This window comes from Rhinolophus sinicus, linkage group LG12 (assembly GCF_036562045.2).
Source record: "Rhinolophus sinicus isolate RSC01 linkage group LG12, ASM3656204v1, whole genome shotgun sequence".
NCBI classification, from domain to species: domain Eukaryota; kingdom Metazoa; phylum Chordata; class Mammalia; order Chiroptera; family Rhinolophidae; genus Rhinolophus; species Rhinolophus sinicus.
This window is the reverse complement of record NC_133761.1, coordinates 10,451,426-10,477,708: the sequence shown is the minus strand read 5'-3', so window position 1 is coordinate 10,477,708 and position 26,283 is coordinate 10,451,426. Positions and strand designations below refer to the sequence as shown.

At 37.5% G+C, this 26,283-nt stretch overlaps 1 long non-coding RNA gene across 3 annotated transcripts in view; it reads right to left on the bottom strand.

Moving 5' to 3' along the window:
• The window catches only part of LOC109443351 (protein LRATD2), a 530,125-nt gene that overhangs the window by 336,840 nt on the left and 167,002 nt on the right, over positions 1–26,283 (bottom strand). For all 3 annotated transcript variants that reach the window (XR_012490862.1, XR_012490863.1, XR_012490844.1), the window contains exon 3: positions 26,110–26,178. This is a non-coding gene — a long non-coding RNA (protein LRATD2). The remainder of the gene's footprint in view (positions 1–26,109; positions 26,179–26,283) is intronic.

The following is a 26,283-nucleotide window of genomic DNA, read 5'->3' as shown; positions in this document are numbered from 1 at the left end:
GTCTTTTCATAAAGTGGGCTCAATCGCACAGTTTTCTTTTTCTTTTTCTTTCTTCAAACATTTCTTTAAAGGAGGAGAAAAAATATCTCACTCATTCCAATTGTCCACTTCAAAATGTGTGTGGCTGCAATTCCCTGATCACCTCAGAAGTTCCAGCCTCCCAGAACATTCTGTTTCCTGGTCTGTAACTGCTCCTTTCTGAGACTACAGCTGGACGGTAGTGCCCTCCACTCAATCAGACCCTCACCTGCTCCATCTGATCAAGGTCCCTCCTGGTCGGGGCCACCGTCAGGCTCTCTTGTGCCCCAGTGACATTCGCCACAAACAGACTGAGACATAATTCCTAGGACTGTATCCATGGAGATTAAAGCTTTGATCTCTGTGAAAATGAAAATCCCGAGCGCTCTGGTGAGGTGAGGGGGCCAACAGAAGTTGAACCATAGGAGGGTGGGGGAGGTGTGTGTGAACAAAAGGAGAAGAAAGTGGTGCCCTTGCATATTGAAAAAAAAGGAAAAGAGGATTCCAACCATAGGACAAATTTCTACCACTTGAAAAGTCTCCCTTAACATGGGCCCTTCGCAGCCACCCTCCCAGGGGAGCAAAGATTGCACACATTCTTCTAAGGTGGGAGGAGAAGCTTCAGAGGTGCTGCAGCAGCGCTTGTTATTAAGGGGACAATTCTCTGTTGACTAAGATCCCCAGCATTACAGGCTGTGTGTAGTTGAAACATCTGCACACTAAATATCAACAACAAAGTCATAGGGGAAGGTGCATTTTAATCCCACACTGAGCCCTTCACAGAGAGCAGCCTGTGCTCTCTCTGGGTGTTTTCTAGCTGCAGGGAGAAAAGCTTTTCCAGGAGAGCCTCACAATGGTCAGCAGAAGAGGTGTAATAATCACTGAGATTTACATAGCTCTTTAGACCGTCCATCATTTGTCCCGGTTGATTCTCATACCCATCCTGAAGGGAGGAAGGACAGGAGTGTTGATAAATCGCACTTTCAGAGAAGCTAATGACCTTGCCCAAGCCAAGGTCTGCTACACCCAGCATTCAAAGTGTCCAGGGCTTGTTCTGCTTTCCCCATTATGATTTAGGGATAGGACAAAGATTGCAAATGGAAATTCAATTAAGGCAGAGTAAGCACTTCGTTACAAATCCTGGCTCTCAGTAGAGAAAGGAAAAAACTATTTAATCCCTCAGACACCACTGTGGTAATGCTATAAATAACTGCACAGCACATTTGAGAGTTCAATAGGGTGTTTTCTTGGCCTCAGTAGTAATCATGGAAGCACATATTTAAAATAATAAGGATACTCCATTTCACACACTCACGCACACGCACACCATTAGCTTGGCAAATTTTAAAATCTGATAATACAGAAGGTTGACAAGAATAAGAATGAATGGGAAACGTTATACACTACCAGTGGGAGAATAAACAGACATGACGGCTTTGCAGAACAATTTGACAATTTATAACAGAGTTGAAGATGTACAAACCCTATGACCTAGCAATTTCATTCCTAAGTGTTTTCTCTGGGAAAATGTCTATGTATGTACTTAAGGTGACATTTATAGGACTGTTTATTGCAGCGCTATTTATAGTGGTTGAAATTGGGTTTTAAAATTGGAATAAAACTGTAACCATTCACTTACGGGTTTATCCATCTATTCATCCATCCATTTATTCGCATCTGACACGAGGTCCGACAATTAAGTGCGAGAATTTGTTGCAATGATGTTGCTAAACTTTTTGGATATCAGAGGGATCATTCATTATGAATTTGTACAAACTGGACAGTTAACCAAGTTTACTATATGGAAGTGCTGAAAAGGCTGCATGAAAAAGTTAGACGACCTGAACTTTTCGCCAACAATTCATGGCTCTTGCATCATGACAATGCACCAGCTCACACGGCACTGTCTGTGAGGGGGTTTTTAGCCAGTAAACAAATAACTGTATTGGAACACCCTCCCTATTCACCTCATCTGGCCCCAATGACTTCTTTCTTTACCTGAAGATAAAGGAACTATTGAAAGGAAGACATTTTGATGACATTCAGGACATCGGGGTAATACGATGACAGCTCTGATGTCCATTCCAGAAAAAGAGTTCCAGAATTGCTTTGAAGGGTGGACTAGGCGCTGGCGTCAGTGCATAGCTTCCCAAGGGGAGTGCTTCGAAGGTGACTGTAGTGATATTCAGCAAGGAGGTATGGAGCACTTTTTCTAGGATGAGTTTGTGAACTTAATTGTCCTACCTTATATGTGTCTACATATGTGTACTATCTGTCAGGCATAGTTCTAGTTAGCAGATATGCAGCAGTGAACAAAACTACAAAAATCCCTTGTCCTTATTTATATTTTGATGGAAACAAGAAATAAACTAGGAAACAAAAACATGTATAACTTTAGTAAGGAAAGTGCTATGACACATAATTAAGCGTTGGGCTCTAGCGGGGATCTCGGTTGGAGAGGTTCTGGTCAGTTATGTTAGGAGTACTGGTCAGTCCACAAGGCCTCTTTATCAGGGCAACATTTAAGCAGATATCTGACTGAACTGCGGAGGGAGGGCATGTGAAAAAGAGAACCGTTTGAAAAATTGGCGGGTAATAAATATTAGGGAGTGAAACCCACAAGTACAGTGCTCTGAGGTGGGAATGTGTTTGGTATTTTCTGAAACTTAGATCTATAGAGAATAGAGATACAAGAGGAGTGTGTGTGTGTGTGTGTTTGTGTGTGTGTGTGTGTGTGTGTGTGTGTGTGTGCATGCATGTGTGTTTTGTGAGTGGATGTCTGGGGTTCCTGTGTCCTGGATTGTCTTGTTTGTGTTGCATGTATGGGAGTGTGCACTGTAAGAAACCGATGAAGGCATAGGTTTCATCAGCCTGCAATCCATCTTGCCAATGCATGAAAATAAGTCATTTCGTTTCGTTAATTTTCCAAACCCACATTGTTGTATTTTTATTCCCCCTTCTTCCTCCCCACCCCCCCAACTCTGGTTCAAGCCGTTGTTTCTTAGTCTAGTTGCGTAGGACACAGTTCCCTGGCCCATGCTGGTATTATGAGCCTTGAGCTACCCCTAGCCGAGGCAGTTGGTCACCAGTCATTTCGGTCGGTCGCTCACAGCAGCTCTCGCCGGCTGCCGGCCCCTCACGCTGACCACCAGCTGCTCTTGGCAGCACATGGTAGCCCACGGCAGCACACAGCAGCCCACTGCTGCTCACGATGGCTGCCAGCCACTCATGCTGGCTACTGGCCGCTCCTGGCAGCACGTGGCAGCTCACGGCAGACTAGCTCCAGGGAGAGCCATTGTTCACAATCTTAGCTGTAGAGGGCGCAGCTCACTGGCCCATGTGGGAATCGAACACGTGACCTTGGCATTAGAAGCACAGTGCTCCAACCACTTGAACCACTGGGCCGGTGCGCATTGTTGTATTTTTAATAGCACAGTCCATTCCTAGCCTCTGATTAGGAAACCCAAAATGTTATTCATAAACACACATTGTTGACCAACTCTAGTGGCCTTCCTTTTGTTTATCATGAGTTTGTAGCAAACCATAACCTGTTCCTGACAGAAGAGCTGTTTCCCTATAAATTCTCACTATAACACTAGTTTTTGGGCTTGTCTTGGTGAATGGCAAAGTTATTTTTACTTTGAATAGCAATGTGTATTACGTGGGGAACTTTTTAACATGTCAACATTTAGAGGAGTTTTAGAAAGAAATAGAAAGCAAAAAGTCAAACATTCAATAGTCACCTTTTTCAACTTGTATGCTAACCTCAAATATACAAAATGCTGACTTCAAGAAAATCTCTTGCAAGAGCTCTCTTGTTCACTCTTGCACAACCTTTTGAAATTTACACTTCTTGCGTCTCTCTCAATCTGTCTTACCTTATCCTCCAATTCCTTCTGCTCCTTCTTCTGACCTCCTAACTGAGCTCCTCTTTTTTGGGGGGTGAAGAGAGGGAGAAACAATCAATCACATTGCACACAATATCTCTTTTAAAATCCTAAACTAGAAGGCAATATATAAAAGCTGTGTTTAAACTCAGGCCTAGAGAAAAAGTTAAGGGCTATAATTAAAGTTTTCCCTAAACCTCTACACGTTCCAGAGTCAGGATTTTGTTAGATACTTATTGTCCTGAATGGTCATAGCTCTTTTAATTTGTTTACTAAATTGTTAGCCCTGTAGACAGGGAAAACTGTTAGAAGTTGCAAGGAAGGAAGGACCAGGAGAGAATTGAAATAGTCCTGTTATGCACTTTTTTAAATGGCCCTGACAAAGCAAAATAAATAAATGGAAATGCACTATAAGAAAGCAATTTGAGAAGCCTTTCTCTTACTGGTAGCTTGAATTAGAATTCAAAATTGTAAAGCAAATAAAGGCAAATCAATAGTCGTCTTTAAAAAATAGTCTTTTAAATTCCCAAATGGTATTTTTTAAGAAGAGAGAAAATTTTCTTTTCAGAAGTAAGCTCAAACTTGAATTAGGGGGCTTTTCCGAAACAAGAAAAAAAAGTGAAATGGATAATTTCCAGTTCAGAATATTTTCAATATGGAACTGAACATTTCCAGAAGTTCTTAGAAAGCAAACAAGCTAGAAATCAAAACAAACTTCAATTTAATAGGTTGAATTTGCTTTATAAATGGGACTGCCAGATAAAATGTACTATAAAATAATTGTGATTAGAAGTTATCCTAGACATGATTAATATGTCCACATTATGTGTAATAGAAGAAATAAATAATTAGCCATAATTCCAGAATTCTTATGGGCAAAGACCTCATGCACAGTGCTTGAATAATTAGAGCAGAGCACATAAGCATCCAGACCAATTTTTCTTATATTATTGTAAATCACTTTTTTGCATTTCCTAATATGTGAGGCCATATTCCAGAGCTGTTAACTCAAAGACACATTGCTTACTTTAGATTATGCCTCGATCCAATAGCCAAGGTGAGGATGCAGAAAAACAGAATTACTCATACATTGCTGGTGGGAATGTTGAATGGTATAGCCATTCTGGAAAACAGTTGGACAGTGTCTTAAAAACTACATATGCAACTGCCATGTGACACAGCAATTGCATTTATCCCAAAGAAAAGCACGGGACAAACAAAACCTGTACACAAATGTTCATAGCAGTTTTATTTAAAGTAGCCAAAATCTAGAAATAACCCAGGTGTCCATTAATGTGTAATGGTGGAACCATCTGTACTATATCGATACCATGGAATACCATTCAGCAATAAGAAGCAACAAACTATTGATCCACGTAAAAACCTGGATGAATCTCTGGAGAACAATGCTGAGTGTAAAAATTCTTGTAAGTTTATGTACTGTATGATTTCATTTATATAACATTCCTGATATGACAAAATTATAGAAATGGAGACTAGATCAGTGGTTGCTAGTTAGGAAGTCGGGATGGAGGCTGGAGAGAAATGAATGTGCTTGTAGAAGGAAAACATTAGGGATGCTTATGACGATGGAATGTTCTATATCCTGAGTGTCTCAGTGTCAACATTCTGGTTGGTATTTTACTAAAGTTTTGAACGATGTTACCATTAGAGGAAATTGAATAAAGGGTACACAGTATCTATCTGTACTATTTTTTACATTGCATATGAATCTATAATTATCTCAAAGTAGACTTTTGTTTTCTTTTTCTTTTTTTTTTAAATCAGAGCATACATTACTTACCAAGCAACTGTTTCTTTTGAGAAATACTATGATCAAATATGGTTCATAATAAAAATATTTTCCTGTTTCTCTTTCAATCAGAAAGTTTAAGAAGTCAGACTACTCTATTACTCTCTGCTGATATAAGAAAATGCAAGGGCATTTGTATTAGGGCACACCTACGTTCAAATCCCAAGTCTATTTTGGACCTTGTCCCTGCAAATTGAATATCTTGTTTTTACAGTAGGGATAATAATACCTATTTCACTGAATTGATATGAGAACTGCATGGGATAAAATATGCAAAGCACAGAGAACATTGCCTCCTAAATCATAGGAACTCAGCAAATGTGAGTTTCTATCTCTTTCCCATTCTGAGTAATGGGATCTCTTACTTTATTTTACACATCAAATCAAATACAAGATGGAGAGAAATGGCAGGCTATGCCTGCAGTACAAATTGCCTTGGGAAATGAAAATTAAGATGAGTTACCAAGATGAAAAATACTCTTCCCGACAGAGTTCAGAGACTCAGAAATGGTCTCTATGGGGAAAGCTTTCACTGTACAGGGAAACATGAAATAGACATCAGCCATGCTTTGAGAGGGTGATGGCCAATCTGACTCATTAGGTGTTTATTCCATCAAGCTTATTTGCTGCCCTGATTACAAGCCACTAAGGGCACAATGCAGGTAGAAGGACTGTCCACTCCACAGCCATTTCTTCTAGGTTCCTTCTGTCGCCAACTGGCCCTGACATAGTGTTTCAAGCACTGATAAATTAACCCCATTTTCAGTGGTGGTGAGGGAAAATATAAGACAAATGCAACGTGCAACAAAAGAAGGTTGAAGCAGGAACATCAGAAAATTAATTTTCTGGCTCCAAGCGTTATTGGATTGCAGCTCAGCAATTCCCCAGGGACAGGTTAGGAGCTCATCATGGGACATCGGTGAGTGGAGTGCATGAAAACACCAAATGATGAGCAACAGAAAGACGTCTGAACAAGCGAATACCTTAGTAACCCCTGGATGACTTGTTTGCTTGTTCCAGAATGCAGAGGATTTTCTTGGTGGCTAATAAGCAGCCTCAAACAAATCAACTTCTCTAGAAAACTTATTTGTATTTTTTTTAAATTAAAGTTTATTGGGGTGACAATTGTTACATAGATTTCAGGTGCACAATTCTGTATTACATCATCTATAAATCACATTGTGTGTTCACCACCCAGAGTCAGGTCTCCTTCCATCACCATATATTTGATCCCCTTTACCCTCATCTACTACCCCCTCCCCCCTTACCCTCTGGTAACCACTAAGCTATTGTCTGTGTCTATGAGTTTTTGTTTCTCATTTGTTTGTCTCGTTCTTTTGTTGTTTTTGGTTTATATACTAAATATCAGTGAAATCATATGGTTCTCTGCTTTTTCTGTCTGACTTATTTCGCTCAGCATTACACTCTCAAGATCCATCCATGTTGTCACAAATGTTCCTATGTCATCTTTTCTTACTGCCGAATAGTATTCCATTGTGCATATATACCACAACTTCTTTATCTATTCATCTATCAAAGAACATTTTGATTGTTTCCATGTCTTGGCCACCGTAAATAAAGCTGCAATGAACGTTGGAGCACACGTGTCTTTATGTATAAATGTTTTCAGATATTTTGGGTAGACACCCAGGAGAGGGATTGCTGGGTCATATGGTAATTCTATTCATATTTTTTTGAGGAACCTCCACACTGCCTTCCATAGCAGATGCACCAATCTGCATTCCCACCAACAGTGTATGAGGGTTCCTTTTTCTCCACAGCCTCTCCAACACTTGTTACTATCTGTCTTGTTGATGATAGCCATTATGACTGGGGTGAGGTGATATCTCATTATGGTTTTTATTTGATGATTAGTGATATTGAGCATTTTTTCATGTCTATTTGCCATTTGCATGTCCTCTTTGGAGAAAGGTCACTCCAGGTCCTCTGCCCATTTTTCATTCGGGTTGTTTGTTTTTTTGTTATTGAGTTGCATGAGTTCCTTGTATATTTTGGATATTAGCCCCTTATCGGAGGCTCTATAACTTATTCGTATTTTAATGTGAGAGGCAAGCATTGGCCCCTAGCACCAAGTACCTCCTACAGCACGCTAGGCTGCCCTTTGGAAACAACTTGTGGATTTATAGAATGGCTTTCCTAGATCCTGCCTCTCCAGTACATTTATTAGGATTAACTGGGCAAAACCAGATTTCAAACTGGATTGAGACATCAAGAAAATGTTTCTTATAAATTTACCTTCTCCCAAATCAGAAAGAAATGTCTGTAGATCCAAGATACTTTACCATTGCAAATAATTAACCCCATACACTTGCACAGCACATTACAAATTACAAAGCACTTTTCCACAAGTTCTCTCTTTCTATCCACATAAACTACGTAGGGTATATACGCTCCCACACAGATAATTATCTAGAGGTGAGGAAACTGAGGCTTGAAGAAAGTGACTGTCTACTGTCACTGACAAATAAAGTCAAAGCTAGATATTCTCACCCCCAGGATACCACTGATATGGAACCAAGAGCCAAGAATACACAGGCATTTTGAAGTTGTGGATTTTTTCATTATCCTTTGGCATTTTCATTCCCTGTGGGAATGCAGGGTTAAGATGTCCTTGACTGTCATGGCATTGCATCTTAGGAGACACTTTGGAAAGCATAGGTTCAGTCATGGCTGCCCCAAGCCAGCAAGAACTTGAATCTGGGTGGGGAAGAGGCATACAATCATTGAAACGTTTATGACTCTCAAAGGGGATATCTAAATATGTGTTGAAATGAGGGCAGAGACAATAACTACTAATGAAATTCCAACTAATTACATGTCATTATGAGCGAGAGTATAAGCAGACGGTTTTGTGGTGAGGCCATTATAAGCAAAGACTTACAGAATTAACAGGATATACAGACAAAGGAGGGGGTGGGATATTCCAAGGAAGAAGTAGTTTGAACAAAGGCATTGTGTGAGCCATATGTTTCAGAACTATAATAATCGGTATTAGAGGTTGAAATGAATACAGCAGCGTAGATTTAAGAGAGGGAGCTCTGGAATCAGATCGTCAGAGTTAAAATCTCCGCCACTTACTGAATAAGCTATATGACAGTCTCTCCATCTGTAAGTAGAGATAATAAAACTACCAACCTTATAGAGTTTCGTGAGAATGAAATAATATAGGACATAAAACGCCCTTCATTAGAATAGTACCTATACTTAGTTGACATTCCAAAAAACCCCCCCAAAAACCTGATACCTACTTTAAAAAATTGTCAGGAGCTAGGAAGGTAGTTTGACTTAGAGTATGGGTAAACTAATCATATAATTTATCATTTAAATCATTTAGCCTTTAAAATGGAAGTGGATACTATGGATGGTTATGCCAGAGCACCAAGGACAAAGGAGGAATATTTGGGACAAACTAGAAGGTCTGGTGATCGTACATACAGAAAACCCTACTCTACATTTTTCCTTGTTTAGTCAAACTTCCCAGGTGTGTCATAGAAAAATTTCATTGTCAAATAGCACTCTACAGGCCAGGATATTAAAAGTTAGTTAGTATTCAGCTTTGGACTAAGAAATGTCAAAGGTGGAAAAGATCTTAGAGGTCACCTTATATTCTTTCAACATTTCGATTTTAGAAGAGACCTTGTTGAATACAGGTGCTGATAAAATGCTGGTGATTTTGTTAGGCAACCCTGACACAAAGGCTCTACGGCTAGGACTGGATAGAACTTTCGGAGACCATCTTACAAATTTCTAATTATTATGAAAGTCCAGGGCTTATTATACAGATGAAAAAACTGCTCCAGAGTGGCTAAGGGCCTTATTTAGAGTTCTTAGTGTACAGTGCAGAACTCTTTTCAACATGTCAGCTCTTCCCAAAGTATGTTCCACAGAACACTAGTCCTCCAAGGGCTCTGGTAGAAAGGAAGGGAGTGCAGGGGATGGGAGAACGCCATGGTTGAATAAGCTTAGACAATGCTGCTTATTATATTATATTACAGTCTTGGAAATTCACAACATACATTAAATACTATGAGAAGGCCTTGAGTAAAATAATAATAATAATAACTTTATTCAAAGCCATATTTCCCAAATGTGTTTTACCACAATACTCTTTTATTATGCAATATAAATTAACATTCTGCAGAATTAGTGTTGTCATGCTATGTGCTTTGCAAACGACTGGGGTACTACACAATTTGGTATCCTGTGAAGAAATTCCAAAGCCAGGAGAACAAGAAATAAATAGGTCATTAGAACATTCTCTCATTTCATGTGAGTTTTCATGCGTTCATAAAATTAATACCTCTCCAGTGAACTCATTCTTTTAGTTGGTCTAAGTAACATATCCTATCAAGCTTAAGACAACTGGATACACCCAATTGATCATTTTCTTAGTGTTCAAAAATTTGCTTTAGCTCTGTCAAAAGCAGCAAGATTAATATCATAAAATAATTTGGGTTTAATTAAATATTTTATAACCTCTAAAAAGGAAGACAATACTTCAATATGTAGTCTACAGAGTGGCAGGACTTTAAAAATGGTAAAGCAACCGAAGAATGCAAAAGAACAAAGAGATTAACGGTAAAAATGTTATATTGCCCTATGTCCAAAAAAATAGAGGCGATGAAAGAAATAGTAAAAAGGACTTATGAATATGACAGCAAACGATAACTAGCTTAAGAATATAAATGGCGTATGTAAATTTTAAAAAGCATACAAACAACAACAACAAAACCCATCAAGAGAACAATAGAAAAAAGGACTAAGGTTCTGAACAGAGCAAATAGAAATAGAACGTATAAAGGAGAGAATTGACTTCTCCACAGCCTGCTATAGGCTACACTTTCTCCTGTCGGCACTGACTCTGCTAAATCCCTTTCCATCTTCCATGCCCCAGACCAATCTACATTGGTAGGTGGCACGGTTAATAAGCAAGGGAACTTATATATGAGATCCGTCTTGAGTGGCCACAGGACGGATAGATCCCTGCACCCACCTGCCAGAATCTTACAAATATATATAAAAAGGCCTTAACTGGATTCAGTCACGTATACTGGCCAGATGGTCTCCACTACACCTTACTCTCACAAGGCTTCGTCCTTGAAAATGGCTCTGACTGTGGGAACAGCGGGCAGAACACACATTCCAAGGACACGAGGAGGGAACTAGGAGCTGCCATTTGTTCAGGTCTAGCTCTCAGATGAATAGGCAGTCACGTCCTCTTATTGATCTCCCCAACAGTAACATCTTGTAAGGGTTAAATGAGCAAGCACATGACAGGGCTTAGTGCAGAGAGCAGCACATGGCAAGTGTGCAAGGAATGGAAGTTACAGCAGCTACTTGTACTAACTGGTGCTTGGGTTCCAAATCCCTCAGGAGACCCTCTACCCTGGTGCACGTGGGAAGACCCCACATGACTACAACGATCCATGTTGCCTAGCTGAGAAACAGGATTCATTTGTTTCCACGCTACCTCATTCTTCCAGGGACAAACCCTCATTCCTATTTGGTTTTATAATACGTGGGGTCAGGGGGAGGTCTTGATTAGAGGGCAGAGAACAAGACAAAATAAAATAAAAACAAAAAAAAACCCAACAAGATAAGCACCAGCTTCACACCACAGCAGACATGATATTCAAAATGAATAATCAGATCACAGAATCAAATACTACCACTGTCACAAGTTACAATAAAATAATTTCCTTATTCAGTATAATTTTCAAATAAAATACAGAGAGTTCCCCAAAGACCAGTAAATTATTATCTAGCATGACATTAGAATTACTACTCACAAACTGGGGCGAAAATGAATGTTTCCTGAGAATGAATGTAGTGCAAAGGTTGACAAACATTTCTGGAAAAGGCCAGATAATAAATGGCTTTGGCTCTAAGGCCAGATGGTTTCCATTGCAATTACTCAACTCAGCCCACTGTAACATAAAAACAGCCATAGACAATACATAAACAAATGAGTGTGCCTGTGTTCCAATAAATCTTTATTTACAAAAACAGGTGGTGTACTGGATTTTGGCCCATAGGCTATAGTTTACTAGCTTTTGCTGTAAATATAGTTTACGAGCTTTTTTGCTGAGAATAAAAGAGAAGAAGACAATTTCCTTCGATTTAGCTTCACTACAACTATTGCCAATCCTAGCCAATTGTCTGGTCATTTTAAAACTCAGTCAGGAGAAATTTCCAATTGCAGCATTAATTATGACACTATGCATTTCCTAGGTTAGCTTGAGACTACCCTTTCTCTTGGAAAGTGGCATCTGAAACACTACATTTCCACCTACAAATCTGGAGTGGCCGGCCTTTTTCTATAGTCTCTCTTTGCCTTCCACGTCTGGTGGCCAATTTGGAAATCAACAATTATGAGGAAGATTTTGTTACAAACACATTACAAAAGGAACAGAGGCTCCAACATATTAAATAATTTGCCTAGATGTACACAGACAGCAAATGGTAAAGGCATCATTTGATTCCAGTGCTACCTGACTTCAAAACCTGTGGTCTCAATAGCTATGTTATATACAATGAGGTTCTCAGCTGCTGGACAAATGTGCCCCCACAAATAGCCAGGGCAGACTTGAGGCCAGAGAAGCACCTGGAGAGTCTAATTCTGACAATATACAGACACCACTAACACCATGCAAATGGAAAACAAATACATACCAGGGGTGCCAAAAAAATGTATACAAGTGGACACTTTGGTTAACATTGCTCAAGCGGTAGTTCGCCGTCATCAGACGTGTCTGGATGCAGAAGTCAAACGGGATCTGTGTTCATCTTTTGTTATCGGTATATGTTGAGTATTACAATTTTAATAGCTTTTTCCTTTCTTAAAATGTGTATACTTGTTTTTGACACCCTCTGTATATTGGAAGGAATTTTATTTAAACACTATCCATGGCTGTGTCACACTGAAGACAATGTGGGGTTTTTTTCTTTTATTTCCTTTCTGTTTTCAAGATTACATCTGAAACAATTTCATTATATTTAATATATAAGATAAAATAGACCAATCGAGCTCTGTGAACGGTTGTCACAGGGTCCTTGGCAGGGTACTGTGAATTAAGAGTTCTTTTTTTCATTGCTGAATATATTCCAATGTGTAGATATACCAGAATTTTTATCACTATTTTATCCAGTCATCTGTTGAAGAACATTTTGGTTGTTTCTAGTTTTTGTTGATCATAAATAAAGTTGCTATGAACATTTGTTTACAGGTTATTTCAATTCATTTGGGCAAATACCTAGGAGCGAGATCATTGGGTCATATGTGATAAGTGTATGTTTAATTATATAAGAAACTGACAAAATGTTTTCTAAAGTGGCTGTCCCGTTTTTCATTTCCCCCCAGAATGAATGAGATTTCCTGTTGCTCTTCCTGCTCAGTAGTCCCCCCCACCTTTATTCAAGGGGGGGTGTTCAAAGACACCTCACAGTGGATACCTGAATCCATGGGTAGTACCAAATCCTATATATATTAATACTACATTTTTTTCCTATACATGTATACCTATGATATAGTTTAATTTATAAAGAATGCACATAAGAGATGAACCACAATAACTAATAATAAGATAGAATAATTATAACACTGTAATAAAAGTTATATGAATGTGGTCGCTCTCATTCTCTCTCTCTCTCTTTCTCAAAACATCTTATAGGACTGGACTCCCCTTTTCACTTAAAGGAAGTACTTGATGGCTTCTCTTTGGCGTACCCGAATTTCCAGCATCAGTAATCTTGCACGTTGGACCATTAGGAATAAAATCAGGGTGCCTTGAACACAAGCCTTCGATATCACCACCGTGGCTCTGGTAACCAAGATGGCTATGTCCTAAGGGCAACAGGCTTTGATCCCCTTCCCCCAGCACCTTAAGGCTTTTGTTCCCTAAGGATATAGAGGAGCTGAATCCAGGCAGGGCTCTGTGCCTTTCCCTCAACAGCTGCTGTTCTCCTCTTCTAAGCCAGTATCACAAAAGTTTTTTGACTACTCTTTCTCATCCTAACCATAGGGTCTCTGGTGAGGACGCTACAGAGATCTGTGAAGAGCCTGCAACTGGATGCAAATTCCTTTTATTTTACTGGTTCCCAGAGGGCACTATACTCTCTGGTGGCCCACATTCAGCTTTTAGCAATTTGTTAAACATTTTAGCTGAACTATTTCCGGTTTGCATCGCATCTGACACCTATTGCCAGCACATGCATTCCAGTTTTCCTTGAAGGGAATGATTGTTCCCAAGATTATGAATTCGTTTGCTGTCCTACAAACCTCATCCTTTTGGTAGATTCAGGAAAAGTGGTCATTTTACAAACTATTCAGATATTTTTGTTCTAACAGTGAAATCTCTGCTCTTCCCAGCTTTCTACGTTCTAAATGGAAGTTAGAAATTTTCAGTTTTATTTTGAGAAACAGAGAGCCGTTATATTTTTTTGAGCTGGGGAGTGAAAAGATCAGATCTATGTTTTTTTTAGGGAAAAAAAGAATTATTCAGGTTGCATGATGCAGAGTGAATTGGAGAACATGGGAGTCCAAAGGCAAGTTAGGAGGCAGATGCAATAATCTGGGCAAAAGAGGCACAAATTCCAAACACAGCATGACATGGGGACGAAAAGATAAAGATACATTTGAGACGTTTAGGATTTAACAGGATTTCCTGACAGATTGTGGACGTGGGTGCCTGTATGCATATTCATGCACTTAAGTGAGCTGGATGATGGTGTGAAAACGAGAGGATTCAAAAAGCGTGCCCATGTTCCTAACCCAGACAACCAGGAGGATGGTGGTAAAGGAGTCCAGATAATATTAAGGCAGTAAGCTAAGCGGGAGTACGGAGAGTACACACAGGTGAGTGTCATCCTTGGAGAACAAATGGTGAGTTCACTGCAATGACTATGAACAAGCAGGATAGAAGACATTAAGAGATCAGTAAATAAATGATTGGCAAATCAGTAAGTGAATGAGTGAATGAATAACTATATCAGAGCATCAATTTGGAGCCAGACCTATTTGATAAAATGGCTTTCTTTCTGTTTTATTCCAGCCAGGGCAATAGGTTTTATGACATTTAAAAGAGCTCAGTGGAAATAACTTGTCTAAACTGAAATGCCCCCATAAAACATGAGCTGAGTTACTGCTCTTTCCTGGCTGAGGGACTGGAGGAGTTTTCTGTACTCTTCCATCACTGGAATTCCCAAATACGGTGTGCTAATTGCATGGGTCAATTAGTATGAAATTCAATTTGTTCTAATCTGCCTGAGGCCACTTAATAAACCTGATATGTCAGCTTCAGGTTTGGGAACAATTAAGAGAAACTTACAGTGTGAAGGCATTTAAGTACCTGTTAGAAAAGAAGAACAATATTTAATGCTCAATTCCCGATTCCATCTTTCAGAAACCAGAAAGGGATCATTATACACAAACATGTTAATATAACAGTGATTGTTACAGGAAAAACAATTAAGGCCAATTATCTCCATCACGAAGACATGGATTTCCCTCTCGCTTCCTCCCTTCTGCAAGCATTTCCCCCCTTCTCTGATCCAGCCTGTGTGCTTGGTGTTTTGGATGCAAAAATGAGACTCTCCGTCTTAGGGGAGTTGCAGCCTAGTGGGAAAAGGCCCACAACAAAAGTTTGGGCTAAACTAAGGGTTTGGGGGGTGGGGGCAGGAAGAAGAGGGAAAGAGCATTGGTAACTTGGACTGGTGTCACAAAATTTACCCATTTAAACAAGCATTTTTTTTCAAAATAATCACTGAAAAAAAGCCTCAGTTATGCTTTAATCCCTTAAATATTTTAGATGGTCCTTTTGGAGTGATCTTCAGAGAATACTTGCAAGTACTTGCAAGTTGTAAAAAAATTTGATGACGGTCTTTCATTTTTATCAAATTATTATAACTAGCTCGGTGCATTCCAACATGTATGTCCTTAAATAGTTGTCTATATAGATGTACCATGAAACATGCTTCTATGATCATGAAATTTAAGAAAAACCTACATAAGCATTCTCTCTATTTGGCTGCATTAGCGGGAGGATTCATATCTCTGAGAAGCACTGTGACAAATTCATTACACTTTGGTAGACCAGTGGTTGCCCAGTTTATTCGAGCTCATCAGTGCCCTTAACACTATCAGGAATCAATACACTTAGCCATTATTATTATTATTTTATTATTATTGTTATTATTTTCTCAGACATTCCTGATAAGTAACCACCTTTCTGGATTTCACTCTGAAAGAATCTTGGCCATTTCTGAAAATGAAAATGACTTTTGAAGAACAAATCATTTCCCACATTAAGAGGTTCCCAGCAATACAGTACAGGGTTCTGGTGATTAGTACTGAGTGAGGCATATTAAAAAGTCATTTTGGCAAAGGCAGCCTTATCAAAATAAGTGCATGACCTCCCACATGGCTATTATGAAAGCAGCTAGACTCATTTGCAAAAAGCAGTTCTGGTGGGCTGACTACCATGTCCGGCTGCACTGTAGGTAAATTGGATAGAAACATGTTTTCTGTTTTCCTTATTCCATCTCTCTCATCTCCCAGGTCCACTAATTAGCTTAAGCAAAAAATAGTAACTTTAACTTTGAAGTTTCCTCTGTGTGCCCCCTGGGTCCCAACCCTTTCTGTCTTCCAGGAAGGTAATCAAAATCCTAAATGTTGTGTTTATAATGCTCCTTGTCTTGTCTAAAGTTGTAACTCATATGCAGATATCCCTAAATAATGTTGAATGGTGCACATTGTGTGGGCTCAGGCACTATAATTTTCCTGAGTTTCACCCACATTGTCCTTTTAACTGAAATATTAGGCTGATGCAAAAGTAATTGCAGTTTAAAAGGTTAAAAATAATTGCAAAAAACTGCAATTACTTTTGCACCAACCTGACAACATCCCTTTTCGCTGACTCGTAGTAACCAATTTTTGTAACATCTCAATTTATTTATCCACTCTTTTGCCGATGGACATTAAGCTATTTCCAGTGTTTTTGCTATTAACGACTCTCCTACCATACTATTATTTTCTACGTTGACGACCCAGTGTGAAAATGTTTCTCTGCAGTATATGCCTAGGAATGGATTTGCTGGTTCACTTCATATGTGATGTTCAAACGTATTAGATACTGTCAAAGCATTTTCCAACATGTTTGCACAAATATATACTCTGTCTAGTGGTGTATGGATGTTCTTTCCATTTTATATTCTAATCATCACTTCAGATTGCCAGACTTTTTTAGTTTTTGCCAGTGGGTGGATGTGATTAGTAACCTAATCACTAAGGAATGGCACATCTTTTCACATGTTTGTTCACCTTTCAGGATGCCTCTTCTACAGGGTGCTATAAAAGTCTTTTGCCCATTATCCCTTAGGGTGCTCTCTTTCATTTCTAGGAGTTCTTTGTATATTTGAACCCTAATTATCACATTTTGTGGTCTGTCCTTCATCCTCTTTATGATTTTTTTGATGAAGACATGAATCAAATTAATACAATCAATTGGATTTTTCTTTCAAATGATGACCTGCTTTTTATGTCTTTTTAAAGAAATGACTTGTTTATATGGCCTGTTTAAGAAATGCTTCCCTACTCTAGGTTAGAAAGCTATTCTCCTGTACTGACTTCTAAAAGTTTTAAAAGTTTGACTGTCACATTCAAATTTTTAATCTTATGTGTGTGAGCTAAAAACTAAATTCCATCATTTTCCTATGGTTAATTGTTATTAACAATAGGTTAATTGTTGTCTTTTTAATTTATTAATTACATCATTCCTATTTGGAACCACAAGGCAAACTGTTTCACAAAGAAGGCTGACGACTACATATGTTTCTCTTTCTGGGTTCTTTAATTGGCTCCATTTGTGAAATTGCCTATTACTGCACTGCATTATTTATCACAATTATTATATTAGGTTGGTGCAAAAGTAATTGTGGTTTAAAAGGTTAAAAACCACAATTGATTGTGCACCAACCTAATATTTTTATTATTACTTTTGTCTGATAAGGCGGATTCTTATTCTTCTAAAAAAGTATTCTAATTATTCTTTGCTCTTTGCACTGGCGAAATTTTAGAATCAGTTAATCATATTTGGTTTTTTAATTGTGTTTTGTTCCCAGCATTACTCAAGGTTCAGAGTGTCAAAGCGTAGGTGATACTGAGAGAATTATTGAGCACGTGAGCGCCCACGCGCGCGCACACACACAGCGCAGTTTGCACTTCTCTTGCAAGCTAACCAGAGAGCTGACTCGTGGGGAGGGCAGAAGGGTTCAGGTCTGCTCAGTTTAATGGGATCAGCCCCCCTCTTTCTACCTCAGCCGCTGCTGGCTCCCAGAAGAAGTGCTTAGTGACCCCTTCCAGCAAGATTTGCTTCTTCCATCTGCACAAAGAGACTGGCGTCTGCTTACAACCTGTGTGCAGTGCTCCAAAGAAAACCGAGTTCAGCATTTTCCAGAGACGCGCAGGAAAATGGGGGTTCCATACTTGGAGATACTCAGCAAGCTGTACTTTAAAACCCAAGCTTGTACTATCGTACTAGGCTACCGCTGTCAGAAATAGTGTGGATTCTTAGATTTTCTCAAGTACAAAATGGTGTACTTACAGCACTTTATTTTCATCGATAAATATGTTTTTATGTTTTAAAACACTTGTCAAAAACACGTTCAAGAACAAGTTGCACATGAAAACCTGTATGCCATTTCCTAAGAACAACATGCTTATAATTTGACAAAGTGGGGTGAAAATACTGTCTAAATTTTATTTTGGGGGGTGAAGGGATAAGCCACTTTTCAATACTTATAAAAAATTCCACAGTGATTGGAATTGTTCTCGACTGTTAGAGGAATTTGGAGAGTTTTCAATTGTAGGACACTGAGTCTTACAATCCATGGATATAGTATGTTACTCTGTTTATTCAGGTTTTCTTTAATGTTTCTAATAAAGTTTCATAATTTTCTACTTAGTGGTATCTTTTGTTAAATGTACTCCTATTTTTATTTTGCTTGACACTATTGTAAATACTATATTTAAAAATTTTACTTTCTAACTGGTACTGTTATGTAGAATTGTAATTGATTTTATATTGATTTTTGTATTTAGCCAACTTGCTAAATTCTCTCATAGCTATAATGATTTGTCTATATATCTTTTGTATTTTCTACAGTCAATTGTATCATCAGAAAATAATGATTTATTTCTTCCTTTTCAGTCCTTATAAATTATAAATATTCGGCCTTCTAGTATTGGTTAAGGTTTCTAGGAAAATGTTTAATAGAAGGAGTGACTACAGCTATGATTGGCTCATTTCTGATTTAAAGGAAATTTTTGAACTGTGCACTATTATACATGATATTGTCTATATTCTTTTAAATGCCCTATATCAGCTTCTTGAAAGGCCTTTCTATTACTAGGCTTGTTTATTTTTAAGGAATAAGTATTGAATTACGTCTAATGCTTTTTCTACAGCTATAGTGAAATGCTTTTATGATTTTTTTTCCTATGAATTTTATATTGATTTTTCTAATGTTAACCCAAGTTTTATTCCCTGGAATTAACCCAGTTTGATCATGATGTACTTTCTTTTTAATGGGTTTCTGGATTCAATTATGAATATTTTGTTTACAATTTGTATTTATGTTCAAGAGTTAAATTGGGCTAGAATTTTCCTTTATCATGCTGCCTTTGAAATGTTTTCATATCAAAGTTATGATACTCTCAATACATGTACTAGGGAGTATTTCTTTCTTTTTTTTTTTCTATGCTCAGAAATTGTGTAGGATTGAAAGTTTTTTTGAACATTCAGTAGATCTTTGTGGGAAAATCTTAGCTATTTGTTCAATTACACTAATAATTATATACCTATTCGAGTTTCGAGTTTCTTTATAAATTAGGTTTAATGAGTATTCTTCCATGAATTTCACCAAAAATTTCAAATTTATTTTTACAGTGTTGTTCACAATATCCTCTTACTCTATTTTAACACCTGTGGCATTTATAGTTATTTCCTGTTTTTTGTCATTCATATTATTGTGTATTTGTTCCTTCTTTCTCTTGTCTATGATCAATCTGGATAAAACTTCATCTGTTTTATAAGTTACATTCGTTTCCTATAGCTGCTGTAACAAATGACCACAAACCTGGGAGTTTCGAACAACACAAAATGTATTCTTTTACCGTTCTGGAAGTCAGTAGTGTGAAATGAATCTCACAGGGCTACCATCAAGGTGCCAGTAAGACTGTATTGCTCGGGAAGGTTCAGAGGGGAACCCATTCTTTGCTACTTCTAGCTTCTGGAGATTGTTGGTATTCCTGGGTGTGTTAGTAGTCAGTACCTATGATATATACAGTGCTTACATGTATTGTAAGTCATACATGAGAGCTTTCTAGTTTTCTTTTGGTATCAAGGCTAACTTAATTACACTGTGTGTTCTATAGGATATTAATTATTTAAAATGGATTGAGACTTGCTTTATGACCCCGTATGGGACCAATTTTCACATAACACCAAGTATGTTTTTCAAGAACGTGTGTCTGATATTGCGTTTAGTGTTCTATGCACACAAACTTGCTACCTCTAATCCTACTCATCGGTCCTCAATCAGCTCAGATTTCATTTTCTCTAAGACTTCCCTGAAGTCTGGACTAAGTTTCCCCATCTGTGCTTCCTTTGCTCTCCATGTATAATTAAGCACAGTTTTTTTTGTTTTTTTTTTTTCAATATTGTAGTAGCTAATCCCTTATTTTCCCCTCCTCTGCATTTTTAAGCTCCTCAAGGACAAGAAGCAGATTTTACTCATTTTTATTTTTCTTATTCTCAGCACTGTACCTGCCATATAGGCTCTCAGGAAATAATTATTGACCTAAACAACTGAATGACGCGAATATTTTTAAAAGCTTGCCTGCCAAACTCTCCTCTTTCATGTAAATAATATTCACTGTACTCTAGAAATAATGCCAACCTGCTACATTAAACCCAGTGGAAGGTAAGCAAATTTTCTACTCTATTAAGAAAACACCAAGGGGGAAAAATCAGTATTGTATCTGCAGAATTTATTTACCAAGGTAAAAGTGCTTATTTATCAAAGTCACATGCGAGTCATAGAAGTGAGAACACATAGTCTTTGAATTTGGTTTCTAACTCTTAATGAGTACACGTACCTTAATTCTGCTAGGATTACAGTGTTGGGTGAGTCAGCTTAATTGTATGATATCTGGGACATTAATAGGACATAATAATGTTCATAGCTTTGAAATAGGGAAGAATCTAACTTGAATTAATTGCAGACTCAGAGTTGGGGGAAAAATTAAAAATCTTCTAGTCTAGCCCAATTTTCACATTTCTTCTTTAACATCCCAGGCAAGAATTGAAGTTTTTGCTTGAATATCTCCAGTAATAGAAGACTCACTACCTCTAACATTTTTAACCTCAATATTATTGCCTATCAGGGATATGCTAATCTAGGTGTGAATTGAGTGATTTAATTAGATAAAGAGCACACAATAATTCCTTTTCTATAACTTAGTAACACTCTTCTTTCCTTTAGACAAAGGAATCTTCCCTCCATGCATCATCTGTTTTTCTCAGTCTTCGGTGAGGACATATCACAGCACCAAAGCTTATTTAATATAAAAGGTAATACCCAAACTAAGTAAATTTTCTATACAAAACCTTAAACTTGGACTATTCCATAGGAGAAAAAAAATATTTCACAAAAACTGCCACATTGAAGAATTTCTCAGTTCTGAGCCTAGCAAGTATTAGATTATGACGTCAGTTAGTCAAATTTAATTCAACTACAGTTAAGCATTTTAAATTCCCAAATACATGGAGAAAATTGTGAAATCATGAGTGTTCTCAATCCAGAACTAGAATATTCGAAAGTACAGAACAATTTTTGTGATTCAAGGAAGGTTGAATAATGTCTGAATACTTCCAAATATAGGAGTTCACAGAGGTAAGAATGTTCTGGAAGTGTGGTAACGGTAAAAGATAATAACACATACTATACTAGAAAATGCCTAGTGTATATACTACAAGGCCCATAAATATCTGTCTTCTATCACCAAAGGCTTTGACCTCAGTTATAATAGTTATATTGTAAACATGCAAAGCCAATAACTTTCCCTATAACCACATCCTTTGCTATCTAACTTTGCAGTGCCCTTACAAGTCTTCTAGTAGAAGGTTTGATTATATGACTTGCTTTAGACAAAGGGATTTAACAAATGTGACATACACACCGGCATGAAGAGTGCCTGGGTTAGGGATGGCCCTTGCATCTATGCCATTTCCGTGAGAACATGCCTAGGTTAGTCTGCTGGAGAGATATAAGAAACACGTGGAGCCAAGTCAAGTCTCTCCAGCCCGTAGCCAGATGACCCACAGGTGCACCCTCAGGTAGCCCATACTCAGAGATGTGAACAACTTCAGTTAAGACCAGAAGGCTGTCCAGGCTTGTTTGCCAACCCACTGATTTATGAAAGCCTATTGTTTTCGGCCATTGTGTTTTGGATCTGCCTCAATAGCTGCTTGTTTCCTTTCTCTCCTTCAGCACCACAAAACAGCCCATGATTGACAACCTGAAAGTCAACTTTTGGGATGGAGAAACAGCATTCAAAAGGAACAAGGAATTTTCCTAGAGCAAGGGTTGTGAATAGTGTGGTAAATGAAGAGTTACTGAGCCAAGATGGTAACCACAAAGGCTCCTCACTCATAAACACTGTCCCCGCTGTTCCCATCTCCGCAGCACACTTGAAAGTAGGGCCTGTCATTCAACCACATCTCCCAAGTCTGAATTGTCAACCACAATGACTGATATCCCCATGGAATATGAAACAATAGGGGTTGGAGGGGGAGAGATAATGACCACAACTATTATAAACCTGAAAACCATATACTGAGCAATTTATTATGATGAAGCAGAATAAATGGACATGAAAGATACAAGAATTTTAAATAGCCACACTAAAATGTTCAAAGAGAGAAGTGAGTATATTGGAAATGTCAAGGATAAATAAGGAATTACAGAAAAAAACTAATTAGAAATACATGGTATAAAAATAGATTGTTGAAATAAAGAACTTAATAGCTAGACTGAAAACAGAATACATCCTATCAATAAAATGAAATATCATGTCTAGGACTTTCACAGAATGCAGAAATAGAGCATTAAGTGAAAAAGAATAAGTTAAAGTTAAGAAAATATAAAAGACAAGAAAATATTTGTTCATATTCATATTATAAGCACTTTAAAATCTGACAAAAACTAATTAAAAGGGAGGAAATATGAAAAAAAAATGATTAGGAATATCCCTAATTAAATAAACATGTAAGAATCACATTAAATAGATTCATAGAGATTAGAAAAGTAAAATCTATAACTAATTATCAATTTTAAATATAGACAAATGAAAGAGAAAAACGTTTCTGAGTAAAAGCCAATCACCTCAAAAAAAAGAGAAGAATCATGTATATATCTGAGACAGAAAGTAATGGAGTAATAACAACAAAGTGAAAAAGCAAAGAAATTGCAAATATAAGATATTACAACGAGCTAAATTATCACTTAAGTGGGTGGCTGAAATACGAATATTCTCAATGATGAACGCTTCAGAAATTTTACCCCAGCTAGAGCCTTTCTGAAGAAGTCTTGGAGTAACGACTCCAGCAGCAGCACAATTCAAGCAGTAAGATATGAGAAGTAAATTACTTAATAAAATATGTTGTCGTGCAAATAAACAATAACCAACAAAATATCCCCTGAAATTATTAAAGTGCACCATAGCACATTTCTAAGTGATAACTATATGGTGATGTAGAAGGACCAAGGGAAAAGACATGAGGACGTAAGAGAGATCTTTATTTCAAGGAAAAACAAAAATGGATACACTGAAGGGGTTGGTTGGAAAAAAATAAATAACTATAAGCTTCAATAAGTTAGGGATAGCTCATAAAATTAAAGTATAAGACCTAATAAAATTAAAGGATAAACTTCCAGAATAAAATGTATTTATGGAAGGTAGCAAAAGGGAAAGTAAAAGCAACAAGAAAGTCTTATAAATAGAAAACATGATATGACATTTCAGAAATAACTGAAATTTATAATAAATTTAACTGGGTTGAATATACCAATTAAAAGCAAATATTTCCACTGGATAATTTGGTAGACGCAGTGTTCACTACCATTTCCTCTTCTTGGGCAGACAGAAAGAATCTAATCTCCCTAATCTCCCTGACAGCTAATTTGGGGACATATGACTGAGTTCTGGACAAATTGGCCATAGTAGCATAAGTCATTTTCAAGCTTTGGTTTTAAAAATATAATGCTCTAATTCTCCTTTCCTCTGCTAGATCAACTCAAGAGCCCATGTACTACAGCTCTTGCAGCAGCCTATACTCCTGGATCAACTTTTGGAGTAGAACCATGCAGAAGATTCATGTTTCCCACATCAAGCTATGACACAAGTGAAAAATAATATATGTTGCATTCTTTTGGGTTTTTCACTGTAGCCACATATTAGGATAGCCTCAGCCTAATATCAAGAAAGAGTTCCGGCAATAAATTATTTCCAAGAAACAATCTGTATAAGGAAGAATTCTTTAAAACACTGAAAATCTGAAATTAAAGATATTATTCAAGGACACCATCTCGGCCTCTGCATTGATAAAGATCTGGCCTTTTTGGTGCTGAACTGAGTTTAAGAATCAAGAAAACCATATGTTTATACATCTCATAAACTAAGGCAAGATGATTTCTAGTGTAAGCTGTTCTGAAATTGCATTGTAAGCCTAAACTAAAATGACAAAAGTGCAATAAAAATTTAGCATTTTACTCAACTCTGGCAGGACACAGATTTCATGGAAAATGTCCCTTGCAGCAGTGCACACATAGAAACAAAGCAATGAAACACTCATGCAAAGATACGCTTCTGTTCTTGGTTGCTTTACCACATTCATTCCATTAAGTTCTGATACTCTCGTTAAATCAGTAAGGAATTCATAAATCATGTATTTATAGCAGGCATGTATGTGCTCTCTTCCCACCAATTCATAACCTTATGTGCAACACTGAACACACTTAAAATAAAAAAAAGTATGAAAAATAATATACCAGGCAAATGTGGCTGAAAGAAATATGGTGTAGCAACATTAACTTCAGACTAAATAGAATTTAAAGAAAACATCATTATAGATAGAAGTTTGCCTTATATGTGGGTTGATGAAAACAAAAACAACAAAAGATCCAAAATATACAATAATATGAATGTATTTACACATAAAAATATAAACATAATCTCTAACAAAAGCTGATGACCTATGAGGAGAAATAGCTAAATCAGTAGTTGTAGTTAAAGATTTTAAAAACTGTGTGTCAGAAACAGATAGCTCAAGGAGACAAATTAAAAATTCATATATATGATAATTAATAACTATGAACCAAAAGATACAAAAGTAACTTTATACCTAGTGAGCACACTTTCTTCTTTTCTAAACCCACATGAAACATTTATACAATTCAATCAAGTACTGAGTCACAAGAAAGCCTCAACAAATTGCAAAAAAGCAATTTCCAACGCAATAAAATTAGAAATCAAAACCAAATGTAAAGTCTTATAGAAACTCCAAATATCTCTAAGCCAAGAAACATACAACTATGCAGCACTTGGGTTAAAGAGAAATTTATAAGTGAAAGTACTGAATTTACAGCTGAGTGAGCATAAAAAGACTCCATGTCAAATTTTCTGGGAACCAACAAAAGCAATACTGTGAGGGGCATATATATCCTAAAAATATATTTATTAGAATTCAAGGAAGGTTATAAATAAGAGAGCTAAACATTGCCTAAAACACTAGGAAGAAAACAAGAGAATAAATCCAAAGAGATAGGAAGGCAAGAAGTGAGAAGAAATAAAGATAAGGACAGAAAGTAATAAAGTAGAGAAAAAAAATATAGTCAGTAACAGCTAACATGCCTACAGCACATCGTGTGTGCTAAGGGCGTTTAAAGTGCTTTACCTATGCTCACTCACTCAGCCCTCACAACAACCCTTAGAAATAGGTAAAATTATTTATTTCCATTTCACAGATGAGTAAAGCACTGCACGCAGAGACTGCACCCCAAGACCACAAAAGTAATAAGGACCAGAGACTGATTCCTAGCCTGTGCTTTTATCAACCGTGCTATCTGAAGCCAAAAGCTGACTTTTCTTTTGAAAAGACTCCTGAAGTAGACAAACCTCCAGAAAGACTGACCAAGGCAACCGGGGGAAAAAAAGAAAGCATTGCTGTTTTGCTCAGGTCATTAAGGATAGCTGACACAACAAAACACTCGATCGCATTGGCATAATGTCATAAATGTTAATTTCTTGCTTACGTCATAATTGTTTGTCAGTCCAATCCACAGGGCAGCTCTCCTCAGGCAGTGATCTGGGGTCCATGGAAGCTGCGGCAGAAGAAGAAAGAGAAGGATGAGGAACGCTGACTCTTAACTTCCTTGATCTAGAAGTTACACTCTCTGCTCATCTTTCTTTGGTGTGAACCAACCAAC